Below are 19,840 nucleotides of genomic sequence, written 5' to 3' on the forward strand. Positions count from 1 at the left end.
AGAAATGCTCCAATTGAGCTAATTAGCTTATTGAGAGAATATTGCAATTGTCTGACAAAAGTGAAAAATGTAAATTTCCAATTTCAACCAAACATGCTAGAAATGCTCCAATTGAGCTAATTAGCTTATTGTGAGAATATTGCAATTGTCTGACAAAAGTGAAAAATGTAAATTTCCAATTTCAACCAAACATGCTAGAAATACTCCAATTGAGCTAATTAGCTTATTGTGAGAATATTACAAACGTCTGACAAAACTGAAAAATGTAAATTTCCAATTTCAACCAAACATGCTAGAAATGCTCCAATTGAGCTAATTAGCTTATTGTGAGAATATTGCAATTGTCTGACAAAAGTGAAAAATGTAAATTTCCAATTTCAACCAAACATGCTAGAAATGTTCCAATTGCGCAAATGAGCCTACTGTAAGAATTTTACAAACGTCTGACAAAACTGAAAAATGTAAATTTCCAATTTCAACCAAATATGCTAGAAATGCTCCAATTGAGCTAATTAGCTTATTGTGAGAATATTGCAATTGTCTGACAAAAGTGAAAAATTTAAATTTCCAATTTCAACCAAACATGCTAGAAATGCTCAAATTCGCAAATAAGCCTACTGTAAGAATTTTACAAACGTCTGACAAAACTGAAAAATGTAAATTTCCGATTTCAACCAAACATGCTAGAAATGCTCCAATTGAGCTAATTAGCTTATTGAGAGAATATTGCAATTTTCTGACAAAAGTGAAAAATGTAAATTTCCAATTTCAACCAAACATGCTAGAAATGCTCCAATTGAGCTAATTAGCTTATTGTGAGAATATTACAAACGTCTGCCAAAAGTGAAAAATGTAAATTTCCAATTTCAACCAAACATGCTAGAAATGCTCAAATTGCGCAAATAAGCCTACTGTAAGAATTTTACAAACGTCTGACAAAACTGAAAAATGTAAATTTCCAATTTCAACCAAACATGCTAGAAATGCTCCAATTGCGAAAATAAGCTTACTGTAAGAATTTTACAAACGTCTGACAAAACTGAAAAATGTAAATTTCCAATTTCAACCAAACATGCTAGAAATGCTCCAATTGAGCTAATTAGCTTATTGAGAGAATATTGCAATTGTCTGACAAAAGTGAAAAATGTAAATTTCCAATTTCAACCAAACATGCTAGAAATGCTCCAATTGAGCTAATTAGCTTATTGCTAGAATATTACAAACGTCTGACAACACTGAAAAATGTAAATTTCCAATTTCAACCAAACATGCTAGAAATGCTCCAATTGAGCTAATTAGCTTATTGTGAGAATAGTACAAACGTCTGACAAAACTGAAAAATGTAAATTTCCAATTTCAACCAAACATGCTAGAAATGCTCCAATTGAGCTAATTAGCTTATTGTGAGAATATTACAAACGTCTGACAAAACTGAAAAATGTAAGTTTCCAATTTCAACCAAACATGCTAGAAATGCTCCAATTGAGCTAATTAGCTTATTGTGAGAATATTGCAATTCTCTGACAAAAGTGAAAAATGTAAATTTCCAATTTCAACCAAACATGCTAGAAATGCTCCAATTGAGCTAATTAGCTTATTGTGAGAATATTACAAACGTCTTACAAAACTGAAAAATATAATTTTCCAATTTCAACCAAACATGCTAGAAATGCTCCAATTGAGCTAATTAGCTTATTGTGGTGCATGTTGCTGGTTGGAAAGAGGTTACAGAAGCTTGAGCTTTTGCTATTATGTTTCCTGAATGCTTATCTGTAGGTCATAGTCATGTTTTCTGTAACAGGGTGTTTTAAAATGGTCTTTGTCGAGTACTTAGCAATGTATCTAAATTTAAAGGACCAAGCTATGAAGGTTATTGCAGCCTGAGTATTTAGGAATTGATGTCAGCAACCTTTCACTCATGATAAAATGCATCTAACATTTATCCACAGTTAAACTGGCATATCCTCTGTTATATTTAGATCAAGCTCATCCTGGAAAATGACTTGACTACAAGAATCGTGGCGTGAGTGGCAGCAAAAAAGGAGATCTTGTCTGGCCTTTTAATAGAATAGCCTCCGTATTCACAGAACGTATGTTCATATTCAGTCCGCTTCCTACTCCTATGCTTTCTTCAAACTTTTGCACAATCTGACACAATTGTTTTAAAAATACAGATAGATCTTTAGCATAACATGAATAAAATATTTATCTTTATGTACACAAATTAATTTTTTAATATTACGTAGATTTCTTTTACATTATACCACTAGATTACATAGATACTAAGTATTTTACTCCGTTCGTGTTATATCTTTTAGCTGAAACAAGAATATGTTTTCGGTATTACCATGGTAACACTGGAAATCTGAGAGCTGTTACAGAGCCAATTCTAGTCAGGAATTCTTTGGCCTCTTCTTCTGGTGTAAGAGATAAGTTTTCTGTTTACATTAACCTATTGTTGAGATTTCACTATAGCGATAAGAGGATGTACCCAGCACCTTCAAGGTTGCTACATACAATTTTGTTGTAGAGTGGTCTATGGGGTCAGACATCCATGGACAGTGAGGCAGAAATAGTGCATCTAGCAATCGAAGGTAGGCTAACTGTTGCTAGGCTGTCTGCTTGCTTACATGTAGTGTCATAATGTTACTCACGTGTCAAGTCGTTGTGGTCACTTTCTGACTGCTGTCATTGGACTGTTTGTTTATCAGGTGTTGTTCTTCAGCATTTAAAATGTTTTCACTAACGTAGTGATAACATGTTTAAAGGCATAAAATACACCTTGTCAAGATCATGCATAATCTCTAAGATCCATTGTATGCAGACATTGAGGCTACTCATGTGAGAAAGGGCATGTTCTTCAATCCTGACCCTTATGTAAAAATACGAGTAGAGCTAGGACAGGATAGGTCTCAACCTGCTCTCTCTTACCACTACAAGGATTTTAGGACATCTGTTTGCGACAATACAACTGAGCCAAGGTGGCACAATGAGGTACATTCTTGTAGTACATGTATTTGAAATAGACTATTACTGTTAGAAATATAAATTTCTCTTCAAATTGGATTACAGTCAAATAGCATTTGAATACTGTCCGACTCCGTAGAGCATTTAAAAAAAATGATGATATTCAAATGAATATACCGTAATACCTTTATTTGAATGCTATGTCGCTCTATTTTTCAACAATTCCACTACAGTTGCATTTTATTAGAAGTGATGTTCAAATAGACGGTTACGTTGTATTTTTCAACCCTTTTATATTGGCTTCTATTAGAGGTGGCGTTTAAATCAATGTGGTGTTATAATATAGGTTTTACCATAGTTTCCTAAATGACAACTCCATCTAGCTCAATAGAGCATTTAGAAACATTAATTAACTTAAATGTAGCTTTACAGTTGACAGTCCCATGCAACATAGTAGAGGATTTCAAAACATCTCTCTAACCTGCTTCTAAAGTTGCAGTGATTTTCCGATAACTGATTCGATGATGGAGCAGGTGGGCTATCCAATGTTGGTTCAGCAAGAAATTCAAGACAATGAGTATATGCTGACTGCAGTGTCAGTTAGCATTAAGTTACTAGTTACTACTGCTAACACTTTACTTGTCTTTTTGATATTCCATTTTACTGCGCTGCCATCAGACACTCTTTTTATGAAAGTAAAGGATCGATTCACCACTGCTCGCCCCACTCTTCTCCGGTTCTTAGGTCAACTATCTCTTCCTATGAAGCAAGTTATAGAGAAGGCTAAACTCGGGTAAGATTTGTAGTCCCGTTTGTCACACTGCCCTTTGCTGTTGGTAACCTTAATAGGCACTTTGAAAGTTATTGTGGGTTGTTTCCGCTGAATATATTTTGAAATTGAGCATATATTAAATATAATGAATTCTCGTGACAGCATTTTATTATGCAAATAATTCGGTCTAAACATGTTTATACATTTTAGTTTATGGCAGTAGTAGGTTCACTAAAAATGCTTGCCAAATTGAATACAACTAGTATGTAACATGGCTGGAGTACACAATGTTTTACCAAATTATTATATTAAAACAATGCTTCTGTGAACTTGTTAAACAATTTACTGCAATTGTCCTGAGAAATCTATCGGCATCATCCATCAGTTTTGGTCAGAGAGTGTCTTGTATAATTTTTTTATAGCGTAAGGATTTAATTTTTGAAACAGAATATGCATAAAGGCTGAATATGCGTTTCTTTTCAATGTCTGTGATGCTCATCATAAAAGAGAGAACCGGAATTTTTCATTCAATATTCTTGTGTTTTCTTTTTTGCCTCCAGACTTGCAAGCCATCTGCTTTCCTAAAATGACTATCCACTAGTTTTTACTAAACTGAAAAACTCTGGTTTACACTGGTTATAATATAATGCATAGCATTATATACATGATATAGCATTATGTACATGATATAGCACGAAAGCGCACATGGTATAAATTGTCAAATGGTACAAATTCGGCTATTAATTGGAACACATGAATAGTATCTTGCTAATCTACATAGAATGTTAGTCACTATTCAAAATTACTGCCTCAAGGATCTTATCTTGATGTGTAGACCAGAGCAAGCCAGTCATCTGTATGGCTGATTTTTTTACTTACAAGAGACTTCCAGGAGATCTTTACTGATCATTGATGCAAGCATAACTAGTTTCTAGCATCGTGTGGGGTTATTACACGTTGACTTTCAAGTCTTCTCAGTCATGAAAAGAAGGAGCAACATCCAAATATGCTAGTTGTAGCGTAAAGCTAGTACAGTACATCTCATGTCATGTTGGCGGTACAGTTGATGAGCAGTCGGACTTATAGTTTGTCCGTTCAGATAACCACAATTGTAGTAAATATTTGAATTGCATTCAGTGTATGAATTCCATTCACCAGGCAACTAGAGAATCCCTTTTGATTCCTTAGCAAACAGACAAAGGTTAGTAAAGGTTTACGAGAGCAACCTTTCCTAGGCCATCTTTTTACCATCTGTAGTACATTGAGTCTTCAGGTGATATCGTGGTAAGTCATTTGATGAACTGCTTTCCTGTTTGTTCCAGGCTGACTGTTAGCTGTCAATTAATTGGTCGAACGCCACATGACCACATCTGTGGTATATTGATGTTTAAACCGACAATCATTCCTTATGATGGTAAGCAACGTAATCTGGCAGGTTTTTGTCTACTTGAAAGGTGTGTTAATTATTATCTGGTAGAGTTTGGTGTTTACTTGAATGTTATGTTAATTGTTATCTGGTAGTGTGGTGTTTACTTGAATGTTATGTTAATGATTATCTGGTAGATTTTGGTGTTTACTTGAGTGTTATGTTAATTATTATGTGGTAGTTTGGTGCTTACTTGAGTTTTAAGTTACTTATTATCGGGTAAAGTTAGGTGTTTATTTGAATTCTGTGTTAATAATAAAATATAATGAAATAAGAAGTAGAAGCTAATAAGTTACTTCATTTTGTCCGTAGATATTACAGCACAGAATACATATTCATTTATTGTCAATGTAATAACAGCATGGAGAGGAAACATCATATTGGGGCAGTAGAATATTTTAAAGTAGAGTTTCTTTTGCGTTCTTTCTGGGTTTCAATGCCTTGGAAACTTCAATAATATACTCTACAGTATAATTGGACTTTAAAGTTTATAGAACGGCTTAATTCTGCAGATACTGATAACTATTTATATGCACTGTAGCGAGCAGGCATTCAATGGATAGGAACCATCTTGGAGAAACACGCGTAGGCTGCTGCGCCATCACAGACAGTGCAGTAGAGAACGCTGTAGATAGATCTTCTGCCGATATTCTCTCCGATTCCTCTGGGAACAGTGATGTTGAACTTACTGACACGGCTGAAACTCCAGCAATGCGGTGAGCATGAGCAACTTTGTCAGCCTGACCTTCTTATCTACTTGGAATGTTTAAGATCATCGTAATTCAGCAAAAAGAATGAAGTAGCTTGGCGATGTAATTACAGTTGCAAATAGTTAATGTGATTGTTTCTATTTGCATCAGTTTACTGGACATTTAATCTTTTTCGAAATTTTTTTAAAGCACTAGTGCAATAAAATGACTATTAAAATACATGACTACGGATATTGCATTAAATCATGTTTGTGAATGCAAGTAAAATTTTATAGGGTGAGCTCCAGCAAATCTATCTATGACAGCTACAAGTTCACACACACAGTAAATAGTATTTATAGTAAATAGCTACTATCAGTTTTAGTAGCTTTTAGCTCTCTGTATGACAGGCCTTAACTCACTCTGTATGACAGGCCTTAACTCATTCTGTATGACAGGCCTTAACTCACTCTGTATGACAGGCCTTAACTTACTCTGTATGACAGGCTTTAACTTACTCTGTATGACAGGCTTTAACTTACTCTGTATGACAGGCTTTAACTTACTCTGTATGACCGGCCTTAACTTACTCTGTATGGCAGGCTTTAACTTACTCTGTATGACAAGCTTTAACTTACTCTGTATGACAGGCTTTAACCTACTCTGTATGACAGGCTTTAACTCACTCTGTATGACCGGCCTTAACTTACTCTGTATGACAGGCTTTACCTTACTCTGTATGACAGGCTTTAACTTACTCTGTATGACAGGCTTTAACTCACTCTGTATGACCGGCCTTAACTTACTCTGTATGACAGGCTTTAACTTACTCTGTATGACAGGCTTTAACTTACTCTGTATGACAGCCCTTAACTTGCTCCGTATGACAGGCCTTAACTTACTCCGTATGACAGGCTTTAACTTACTCTGTATGACAGGCTTTAACTTACTCTGTATGACAGGCTTTAACTCACTCTGTATGACCGGCCTTAACTTACTCTGTATGACAGGCTTTAACTTACTCTGTATGACAGGCTTTAACTTACTCTGTATGACAGGCTTTAACTCACTTTGTATGACTGGCCTTAATTTACTCTGTATGACAGGCTTTAACTTACTCTGTATGACAGGCTTTAACTTACTCTGTATGACAGCCCTTAACTTGCTCCGTATGACAGGCCTTAACTTACTCCGTATGACAGGCTTTAACTTACTCTGTATGACAGGCCTTAACTTACTCTGTATGACAGGCCTTAACTTACTCTGTACGACAGCCCTTAACTTGCTCCGTATGACAGGCCTTAACTTACTCCGTATGACAGGCTTTAACTTACTCTGTATGACAGGCTTTAACTTACTCTGTATGACAGGCTTTAACTTACTCTGTATGACAGGCTTTAACTTACTCTGTATGACAGGCTTTAACTCACTCTGTATGACCGGCCTTAACTTACTCTGTATGACAGGCTTTAACTTACTCTGTATGACAGGCTTTAACTTACTCTGTATGACAGGCTTTAACTCACTCTGTATGACCGGCCTTAACTTACTCTGTATGACAGGCTTTAACTTACTTTGTATGACAGGCTTTCACTTACTCTGTATGACAGCCCTTAACTTGCTCCGTATGACAGGCCTTAACTTACACCGTATGACAGGCTTTAACTCACTCTGTATGACCGGCCTTAACTTACTCTGTATGACAGGCTTTAACTTACTCTGTATGACAGGCTTTAACTTACTCTGTATGACAGCCCTTAACTTGCTCCGTATGACAGGCCTTAACTTACTCCGTATGACAGGCTTTAACTTACTCTGTATGACAGGCCTTAACTTGCTCCGTATGACCGGCCTTAATCTACTTTTTCTGCCTGCGGAGATCTAGAACGGTATAGCAGTGGCACTAGTGGTGATAGTTCTGTGCAAACACTTCCTACTGAAATGGATAACAATTCCGTTTCTTCAATACCTCAGGTAATACTGACCTTTATTGATTTATTGAACAGGCATTTATTATTAATTTCAATAACTCTGCACGCATTGTTCAGTCATTGTTAAGTGTCAGTAAGATGCGAATGGATATTTGAATAAATTACAAAGACAATTTGAATCAATGTCGTTGTTTATTTGGCAAAACACAGTTTTGTTAACCTAATAATTATATTACATGTTTTATATAGTATGCTTTTAAGTTGTTGTTGTTAAGGCAGAAAAAAACTAGCTGGATTCTGTAAAGTTTGACCTTTTTTAACCAATCAATTTATTCTCTTTCCAAACCAACAGTAAAACTTACACAACAAAATTTCCTTAAAAACGCTAATAATAACAACTAATGATAATAAAAAATCTAACAAGAATGTCATGGCCTTCGCCTGGTAAAGGCTAATTCGCACTCGTCCATTTATTTGTCAATGTGACGCGTTATTTCGTGTGTCTAGCCACAACAGCCTCAACTCTTACACATTTTGACACATTTTTTAAATGTAAGTCAGTGGCTGTCATTTGTTGCTTTTCTTCTTAACGCCACAAAAAACGTAGCGTTCATGTATCTTTTGTAATTAACTTGAAACTTTCAGAGCTACAAACTATTTGATACATTTTACATGATTAACTTATGTTTTAGCTCTGTCACAACTGCTAGTTACATTTTTCTTAGTCAAATAGTATTTGAACATTGTGCTTTACCAACTTATGTAAACTTTGTTGAACGCAAATAATATTGAAAGTTAGCCTATCTATAAATTATTTATCTGTAATTTTTAAAAAAGAATTGAATTCTATGTTAGAGTATTAAATGAGGTGTCTCTAGACTATTGTTCACTTGGGGGCAAAATCTGAGTTTTTCAGAAGTATTAAAGACCACCAACTAAGGTGAAATCTACAGTTTGTTAACAGTAATGGTATACAACTTGTTAAGTAAGTTATTGCCATAATAAGTCTATGCCATAATAAGCTAAGGCGGGTAAGGTATATCATGTAACAATTAATTCGATAATGTTTTGCTAGACTAACACAAGGAAGAGCAGCTCACTAGAAGCAGTAAGCGTAGTGTGCAAGTCTAGATTATTTTCATTGATCGCTTACTAGCATCATATTTCAAAATATTTTATTAGAAAGTCTAGATATCTTTTATCATTTGAGATTCTCTGTACCGTTTTAGGTGATCTGACTGCCAGGATGTTTCAAGATTAAAATTAACATAACCTGATAAATTTGATCGCATTTAAAATGCTCAGAAGAAAATCACTTTTTCAAAAATGACGTCAATAGTCGCACTTCATGTTTGTCCCTCTCGTTGTGACATTGGCTGTTCATTCAATCTGCAGTGTTACACATCTCTATATATAGTGACATATGTTTTATTTTGTATTTGCTCAGGATTGTTTAAATAAAACTTCAAGTATAGTCCCAGATACGTACACTGCTATAGATATTTCAAATGATTTAAAGATATTTTGGTTAGAATTTGTCCCATTGTTTTCCTCTAAATGCTGTGTAAACATATGAGTACCCAATGCTGGTGTGAACGTATGATTACCCAATGCTGGTGTGAGCGTATACATATCACATATAAAAAATATGCACGACTATTAATGCCATTTTGAGGAAATCTGGGTGCGGTTTTTCTTTCTGAGCATTTGAACTGCGATCAAGTTTTTTCGCCTTTAAATATCTTTAAACATCCTGACAGTCAGATCACTTGAGACAGTAAATGAAATCTTAAGATAGAACAGTATCCTCACATTGTAATAAAATCTTTAAAAACTTGACATGAACCTTTAATGTGAAGCCTCCATTGAGTCTAACAAATGCTACATATCATAGTTGTGAGAGCTTTTTGTTTCACAGCTAACAAAAATTCATCTAAATCGAACTAAATGCAGCACAAAATAGAATGTTCAAACTACTGAAATTTACCTATTAAGATGCTTGATGTGGAGGCTTTGTTTGAAAAGAAAGTCCTGGCTTGCCCTGATGTTACACCAGAGCAGTTAGCATAGCCTATAAACATTAAACTATTGATGAATATCTTGAGCTATATTTTTCAATAATTGGCCGTAGAGAGAAATGCATTCCACATGCTGATGAGGCTACGCAACTTGGTTGTAACGTAACATTTTGTACCTTAATCAAGTGAAAAAACTACCATATTTTTTCTGCAGTCGTAAGGAGTATTCAATTGGAATAAAATGCCACCCATGTGCCATATACATGTACACATACCCACAACGTGTAGGGAATCTGAAAGCGCCCTAGAAGTGATAGCAGTTTGTTTTTTTTCCTAAAAAGTCGGAAGTTATGAACCTGACACTCATTGACCAGTACTCTCTTCAGTGCTCACTGTGTGTAGTCATAGCAAGAGGAATAAGATCGCCAAGAAATATCTCAAGCATGAAATTTGACTGTTGCTGACAGTGTGTATTGCCAATTCGTTTCAGGTGGCGGTTAATCTCAGTGAATCACCTCCTCACACTGTTGAAAATCGAGGAAAAATACAGATTGAAGCAGTCGAGTCTACACCACATGCGCTGTCATCTGTTGATTCTGATGAGTTAGACATTACTCGGTCTTTCTCAGATCCGTTTGCTATTTACCAGTTAGAGGAGGGGGATGTTGACATCCAAACAGCCAGGAGTGTCCAAGGATGTCATGATCAGGATGATATAAATGGAGGGGTTACTCTAGACAATTCTGATACTATAGCCTCTGAAGATTTTTCTAGCCTAGCTAGGGATGTAGCTATTCCTCAGTTAACCTCATCAAATTATGCAGAGGGGAGCTCACCATCAAACGTTCTCACTTCTAGGGATAATACTGACTCTGTTGTGAAAGCTAGCGACACTAATCAGGCAGAGTCTAACAGCTCATGCACAGCAAGTGCCGATGCTTATGCAATGAGGGACAAAGCAGGTAATACCCAGAAAGTTTCTGAATCTGAAACCACGCAGGCTCAAGTAAAAAGCTGTGATGACCTTGCAATAGATATGCAATATGCTGAGAATACACATGGTAGTGAGGAGATGAAAGGCCGAGGTGTGTATGGAAAAGATGGAAATGATGTAACCATCAGCAAAAAAAATAATCTGAAGTTTTGCATGTTTATTAGTTTTTACTTTTATGAACACTTTCATTATTTACCTCCAGACTTTCCTCTGCTTTCACTTTCACCAGAAAACATAAGTAATGTAGCTTGAAAGCACAAATAAATCCAATCATTTTTTTTAGAAAAAGTGAAAGATGAATCATCGGTGTCATCAAACAGCACTGATGGCACTCTCATTACTAGTTCATTGGAGAATCCTCCCGTTCCAAGGCACTCCATACTGAGAGCGTGTGGTGATATTAAAAATTGTAAATAGTAAATATGGAAATATTCTTTGTGAAATATTCAATGTTAACGACTCCAACATCCAAAATATATTATAAAAATACATTTATACCCATGATACACACATCTTTAATGATCATATATCATTGTACATGATCTGCACATCTGCAACAATTATGTAATAACATATTATTGCCAATACCGGAAACTGTCTTAAAACAATATATTGTTTTTGTATTATACACATAAACAAGTAGTATTAATTTTAGTGTTTTTATAGATTATCTTGGTATGTATCTTGGTATGTAAATATAGGATTTAAACGCACTGTAAATATTCATGGCGTGGTTTCACAATTCAACTGTAGTATAAAAGAGCCAACAGAGTTATATAATGATAATATTTATTGATCACATGACTTTCCTTCTGGAATGTTCCTTATTTAACAGAACTACTGTATATAAAGGATTGTAGAACATAATAAAAGTGAACTCTATGCATGTAAGAAAAGTGACTAATATTATTACTAGCTCAGTTTTTTCATATATTCCTATGAATAAAGAGTAAGTAATATATTATTTACCTCAACTATAAGTCTACCATTAAACTGTGTTGTTGAAGTTCTTACTACATCTCTCACTCTCTTGTCTATATGTTGCAGTATAACTTTGACATGGTATTTGCTTGTTCAAATGTTAGCCAAGATTTGCTCTATACATCATCAGCACCTGACTACTAGATATTTAGACCCTCAATAGCTCGGGTAAAGAAAACAGGCTATCAATAGCTGAACAGGCTGAACAATTTTGCTATTCAAACATACGAATGGGTTGCTAATCAACTAAAAAAGAGTCACTGGGTCAGCATAAGTTATTAACAATGACTCAGGTTAGAGCTGAACTGCTGCCGACATCACACAGCTGACCAGGATCTTTGCATGCTGACTGCTGTAAAGAATTTTGAATTACATAAAAAAATATTATGTTTAATCTTTGACCTTGACATCAGACTAGGTGTAGCAGCTGATAGGGTAACTGTCAGCGGCTTTATAAAGGAAGGCAAGTATTTAAACCTGTGAGCAGCTTGCATGGCCCTACACTTAGACTGAGTTTTTCCATACCATGTGAGAGTAATGCATGAGGAGTATTCCCACTGCCCCTCTTTGCTCTGGCGTCAGAAATTCAGCATATTTATAGATTACCATGTAACTACAATTTATCAGGATTTAACTGTTCAACATACTCTGAGCTGAGACTTTAATATAAATAAAATGAATGAAATAAATAAGTAAAATGACTTACATTAATATTCAAGAATATGGTGAAAACTTTATACATAATTTATCTGATAAAACAATAATACAGCATGCACAAGAAATATAACAAAATAAAATATACCATAAGACGGTATAGTATTTAGCTATTAGCTAAAACCTCTGGCTCCAGAGAGTACCAGAATTAGTGAATGGACACAAACGGTAACAGTTACTGGAGATGATATAAATATTATAACTAAAAATAAAATGGTAACTAGGTGCACTTTATGATTTCATACACTCACCTTGAAATTTCTTTATAAAAGGAGTAGATGACTCCATCAGGATGCTGTATCGTTATAAAAACAAAAACGTTACTTATTTAGTTATTAATGTTTTGCTAGCCTCAAAAAGGGCACGGCTAGAGCCTGTTGCAATGAGTCAGTGCTTGAATACTATTAATTGATAGGAAAACCCAAAGTGACATAAAATTATTTCTACTGTTTTAGTTACTAACAGCTGGTTTTCATTCACCGCTACAAGAAAAATGTGGTGACCCAACTATTCTCCTACTGTGTCTGGCATGTGTTCATACATTCGACCTTGTCATGTTCAGCTGCGGTTCACATGCAGAAATTCATAAACTGCCATATGTTCCTTTAAATATTAGATGTTTACCAAAATGATTGAATTTCAATATCAATTTGAATAGCTACCAATTTCAATGTATTGAATAATTCTGGAAACCTAGTCAACAGATCTTACCAATGAGCTCCAGAGTTAGTCACTTGGATTCAGGAGGAGATCACACCGACTAACTTGTTACCTTATTAATAACTAGGGCTCTGGCAGTCTAGTAAGCTATAAGAGATCATCATGTGTGCCAATAAAATACAAACAATTACTCTACCATCTATACTCAATAATTCTAAACTACTGGAAGGTAAACAAGAAGCACACATGGTATTGATGCAGAACGCTGCGAGTTCATATCCTGCGTGATATAATCTTTTTTCAAATGTAACCCTGCGCTTTTATACAGACAGACATGGTTCTTATTATAGTAAATATTACAAGTAATACCCATCAGTCACATTGTTGTTGATAAATTTGATGATGCTTCATGTATATAGAAACCCTTGTTGAGTAGCAAGAACAGCCCGTATTGTAAGCACTCACCTCTATTATATGCTCTGGTTAATAAGTATTTGCTTTGCTATTGTTACCTGCTTATCTTTGCCAAAACTTAGAAAATCAACTAGCTTTAAAATAATGTTTACATTACGAGCCTGCAGAAAGCATGTGCTCCTAAAGCCTGCTTCCCATATCGGCTGCGAGACTCCGGCGGTAATAATGTGCAGCAAATCGTTTGCGACGCTAGGCTCCGGTGGCTTCTGTTCACATAAAGCTGCATCGCTAATAACCGAATAAAGAATGTTCGCTCGCTATGCTGTTTCGATAATGCTGACCTTTACCTGTACAGTGCACTTTGAGAAGGTTTTGCCTGCGGCTCTCGCAAAATTTGAATAGCTCTAAACTCTTGCGTTGACTGCCGGCAACTACCGGCGGTACCCGGCGTGTAGGTTCACAATTCATCTCTGATAGCCTGCAGTGCTGTTGCCGGTGCTGTTGCCGGTGCTTTGCGGCATATATTGGAACCGGGCTTAATAGATATTGATATCCCACCAAATGTTGGGGTCAACATATTTATATTGGTTATAAGACCTATAAAAAATAATGCAGCATAAATGATTTGAACTCGTGATTGTCAGCCCGCAAGACCAACCCACCAATTACTGCGTAACCCAATTGCCTTCCATGTGTTAGAACTATTGTGCATATGCTTATTATCTGCCCTTTTATTTGACACTCCTGTCATGCTCTCAAACCAAACTAGACTGCCGAGGTACCACTAGCTTGTGTTATAATGAAAGTGTGTATGTCCATCTATCTGAAGTCACAGTTAGAAGTTGGGATAAAATATTGCTTCATACCGGATTCACACTTGTGACACTCAGTTTAGTAGTCAAACACTCTAACACCTGCACTAATCAAACAACCTGAGTACCTCATCACTCATCATCAACATCATCGCACACTCCAATGGAGACATCTACAAGATCAACAGGTCCACCGACTCTTTATTTTGACAGTCAAGGCTCCTAGCTGTATGAAGTGCAGGCCACAGGGCTGAGAAAAACATAAACTGAACATAATTGAAACTAAAATAAACTGGCAGATTCAACAGTGATGTATGATTGGGTGCAAAATAATTTTGCATCACGTTGTTCTTCTAAAAGCACACGTAAAAGTATAGAGGCAATTTCATGGCAGGTCTAAACCTCATGGGCTTACATAGAGCAAAACCATTCATCCTGTCTACTGGTGTCAATACTGTTGTAAACGTAAAAATAAAGCGAGATATTCTAAAGAACAAACTCTATGAAAGGAGTGGTGGCCATGAAAAAGACCGTGGAGGAATAACTCCGAAGAGTTGTCTTATTTGGATGCTATCGGTCCCATGGACGTCAGGCTCATCAAGGCGCCCTGGACACCCGGCGCAGAAAAACATGGTGAACTGATCAAAGGGAAAAGGTGACGTAGCCAATATATATATATATAGAGAAGAGACTTCTGGGATAGTGGTTGACCTAGAAAAGATAACAGACGCCATTTATTAAGGCTTTTACGCAGTGAACAATCTTCTATAATTTATTTCTTACCGTTCACTCATTGGAAGACATTTTTTATGTTCATGGTTACATGTCAAAATATTCTAAGTTTCTGTTATAATTAATTGTTAGTGGTTTAAGATTACTTAAACAATATTGTTTCCGTTTTTGTTCTACGTTTTCTCGAGATAAGATTTTGTAATTAGCCCTTTTCGTTATCGAAATATGTCTTAATGTTTTTTTACACTTACTGTTCGCTACCCAGTATATGTAGAATTTCCTGGGCTTTTTGTTAGTGTTTTTATTGTTATGCTATAATGGCTCATTGTCTAGGGATAATTTTTTATTGTTCTGTATGTGAAAATTCTTAGAAACTCGGCAGTCAGCAAGACGATATGATTGGTCGGTTTGAACGATAACCGTCAATCTCTAGGCCAATCGCTTATGTAATATAAATACTGTCACTAATTTTTAGGCAGTTCAGCTTGGGTGTGACTCTTGAATTGGATGCATGATTAGTATTACTATAATAAAGTCGTTATTGTTGGAGAAATATCGTTTATAATCGGCACTAACAGCAAGCTCACACAAAATGACTACAAATAAATAGGATAATTAAATAATTATCCTTACAAGAGTTGTGTTCTCTCCTGTTGGTTTCAACAGGTTACGGCGTTGGTTTCAGCGCACTCTGTTGGTTTCAGCAGAACGGAAGCGAGTTGGGTTCAGCTCCCTCCTGTTGGTTTCAGCAGGTTGTACAGTCAGCAGCGTTGGGTTCAGCGCACTCTGTTGGGTTCAGCAGAGCATAAATGAGTTGGTTTCAGCTCCCTCCTGTTGGATTCAGCAGGTTGTAGCGTTGGTTAAAGCGTTGGTTGTCCCCACCCTACTCTTGCGAGTTTTCTTCACTGGTGGCAGCGGTGGGATAATAGTGAAGCAATTCTCTCAAACCCTTTTAAATTCAAACATGGTGCGCAAGAGTAGAAGTAAGGACGGCCCATATGATTTATGCACTAATATGATGGAAAGAGGGCACATACCTGCAAAAGTAGCCATGCTGCCTATTCCTGCTCCTTCATTTGATGGCACAAGTGATGTGGAAGAGTTTTTGCATTGTTTTGAAGCAGTGGCAAAACATAATCAGTGGAGTGAAGAAGAATGTAGGCTACGGTTAACATTGGCATTGAAAGGCCCAGCTACCAGAGGTGTTGGTGGCAATACCTATGAAGAAGTTTGCCAAGAACTTAAGGCACAATATGGGCTCAGGACAGACACAGCTAGCGCCATATTAAAATCTATGAAATTAAAGCCAAAGGACAACATATATCATTATGCTGAAAAGGTACAGAAGTTAGTTCAAAAGGTTTACCTCGAGCTAGATAGCTATCAGCATGACCAGCAAGCCAAGCGTGAGTTGATTGCAGCAATTCGGCCTAATTCACAGCTGGCCTGGACACTACGCTTATCTCCTCCCAGCACCATGACTGATGCTGTAGAAACTAATCAGAAGTATCAGGATATGGTAGAATATGATACAAATGTCCACCGAGTAGAGCTAGAAGATGTCCAACAATTAAAATAAGAACTGACAGAGCAAATGCAAATGAGTCAAACAGCTTTGCTCAAACATTTTGCAGAAATGCAGAGTAAGTTTATGCAGCAGATGTTGGACACGCAAAAGCAAATGGCGGCATCACAGCAAGCAATGATGACACAGCTAACATCGACGACAATGAGAAGCCAACAGCCTCAGAGAGAAGTTCGATGCTACAACTGCAATGGCAGAGGCCACGTTGCTCGTTACTGTGATAAGCCAAAGCCATCGGGAAACGACCAAGTTCAGGCAAACTAATGCTCGTACTGCCTGAACTTTGTGATGTGGGCAAACTTAGGATACAGGCATGTTGGCTCACCAGTGCATACTACATTCCTGTACGGATTCACCAACAAAGATTTGTCATGTTACTTGACAGTGGTTGTACAAAGTCCGTACTTCCGAAGAAATTGCTGGAGACATTGCTTAGCTCATGTTACTCGAAGTTGTTACCTGTGCGAGGTAGCGGGATATTGGCAAATGGGCAGCAGATTTTGCTTGAAGGCATGACGAATTTAAAATTTCGACTGGGACCGATACAACTGCAACATCAGTTTGTAGTATCTGATGTGGACAATCACATTCTGCTAGGGTTAGACTTCTTGGAGGATCAAGAATGTCAGATGGATTTCCGTCATTCGCAGCTACGTTGTAAGGGCACTGAAGTTGCCTGCTGCGCCGAGGACGGAGAACCCCTTTCGGTGAATGTGCAGGTCAAAAGGAACATAGTTGTTTCGCCAAATACTGAATGCTTATTGTTGGCGAGGCTTAGTCGAAAGTGGACGCCAGGGCCAGCTTGCATTAAAACTTTACACAAGGTTTTGGGCTTGAAGGTTGTCACATCGCTGTGTGAACCTACAGAGCAAGAGGTCAATATTCGTGTGATGAACACAAGCAATAAACTTATTCATCTACCTTCTGGAAGAAAGGTAGCCGTCTGTATGCCTGTGGAAAGACAAGAACAGTTTCAGAAGGACTGCAATAGAACTAAATGCCCCAAACACTTCAATGAACATTTACCCAGTTGGACGCAATCTCTGCCAGAAATGGAACCAAAGCAAGTCAACACACCGCTGATAAAGCATCAGAAAATGTTCAGCTCCAGCAAAGGTGATGTTGGTGGCCACCAAGTAGTAAAACATTAAGTCTCGGTTATGAAAGATAGACCGCTTATTAATCAGCTAGCATATCGGCTGGGGCCGATACAGAAAGCTGAGGTTGAAAAGCCAGTAGAGGAGTTAAAGCCGCACAATTTGTATAAAGGAGGTACAAGGCTCTATCTACAAAAGTGGAGAATCCAAGATGATATGAAAGATGAACCCACCACCTTTTCTGTCGGAACCAAAGCTTCATTGAAATCATTCTTCACGGAGAAAGGATGCAGTACTAAACTTAAACCAAGAGATGCTAATCTCTGCACCATCAGCAAGTATCTGACAAACCAGAAATTTAAAATGGAGTGCAAGGGGGGAAACCCTATTCAATATGAAAGTGATATTAGACTAAGCACCACCAGAATATGCAGAAAAAAACTGCCTAAGCCAACGGATCGCCCTCCTGATTCAGAGGTGATGGAGCAACCCGTCCCTCTGCTCCAGGATCACACAGAGATATCCAAGCTGGGGGATCACACTATTCCGCCAACCCATCCTACTAATTTATGTCAGCACCTACCGGACTACCGCTTAGATGTCTGCCATAGAAGTAATGCCATTCTGGGACAGAATGAAGTTTTAGGGGAGGATAGTGTTGTAAACGTAAAAATAAAGCGAGATATTCTAAACAACAAACTCTATGAAAGGAGTGGTGGCCATGAAAAAGACCGTGGAGGAATAACTCCGAAGAGTTGTCTTATTTGGATGCTATCGGTCCCATGGACGTCAGGCTCATCAAGGCGCTCTGGACACCCGGCGCAGAAAAACATGGTGAACTGATCAAAGGGAAAAGGTGACGTAGCCAATATATATATAGAGAAGAGACTTCTGGGATAGTGAATGACCTAGAAAAGATAACAGACGCCATTTATTAAGGCTTTTACGCAGTGAACAATCTTCTATAATTTATTTCTTACCGTTCACTCATTGGAAGACATTTTTTATGTTCATGGTTACATGTCAAAATATTCTAAGTTTCTGTTATAATTAATTGTTAGTGGTTTAAGATTACTTAAACAATATTGTTTCCGTTTTTGTTCTACGTTTTCTCGAGATAAGATTTTGTAATTAGCCCTTTTCGTTATCGAAATATGTCTTAATGTTTTTTTACACTTACTGTTCGCTACCCAGTATATGTAGAATTTCCTGGGCTTTTTGTTAGTGTTTAGATTGTTATGCTATAATGGCTCATTGTCTAGGGATAATTTTTTATTGTTCTGTATGTGAAAATTCTTAGAAACTCGGCAGTCAGCAAGACGATATGATTGGTCGGTTTGAACGATAACCGTCAATCTCTAGGCCAATCGCTTATGTAATATAAATACTGCCACTAATTTTTAGGCAGTTCAGCTTGGGTGTGACTCTTGAATTGGATGCATGATTAGTATTACTATAATAAAGTCGTTATTGTTTGAGAAATATCGTTTATAATCGGCACTAACAGCAAGCTCACAAAAAATGACTACAAATAAATAGGATAATTAAATAATTATCCTTACAAGAGTTGTGTTCTCTCCTGTTGGTTTCAACAGGTTACGGCGTTGGTTTCAGCGCACTCTGTTGGTTTCAGCAGAACGGAAGCGAGTTGGGTTCAGCTCCCTCCTGTTGGTTTCAGCAGGTTGTACAGTCAGCAGCGTTAGGTTCAGCGCACTCTGTTGGGTTCAGCAGAGCATAAATGAGTTGGTTTCAGCTCCCTCCTGTTGGATTCAGCAGGTTGTAGCGTTGGTTAAAGCGCAGAGATCTAGAGCTAGGGGTTGTCCCCACCCTACTCTTGCGAGTTTTCTTCAATACGCGACTGTTGGCATGTAATGCTTATCAATCAACATCTGCTGTTAGCCCTGTCACTATCTCGGTCTATGCATTTATCATGCCTTCCAATGGTCAAGTATAATTGCAGTGGCTCAAAACCTGGTCAGTTTCTGGGTTGTTTTGTAGAGGTGGAGCTTAATCCGGAAATGCAAATGTTTTGTCGGCACTAAGCGACG

At 37.2% G+C, this 19,840-nt stretch overlaps 1 pseudogene; it reads left to right on the plus strand.

Moving 5' to 3' along the window:
- Positions 1 to 1,762: 1,762 nt before the first annotated feature.
- LOC137410433 (E3 ubiquitin-protein ligase HECW1-like) lies at positions 1,763 to 5,728 on the plus strand (annotated as a pseudogene).
- The last annotated feature ends 14,112 nt before the right edge of the window (positions 5,729 to 19,840 follow it).

This window comes from Watersipora subatra, unplaced genomic scaffold, assembly GCF_963576615.1.
Source record: "Watersipora subatra unplaced genomic scaffold, tzWatSuba1.1 SCAFFOLD_27, whole genome shotgun sequence".
Lineage (NCBI taxonomy): Eukaryota > Metazoa > Bryozoa > Gymnolaemata > Cheilostomatida > Watersiporidae > Watersipora > Watersipora subatra.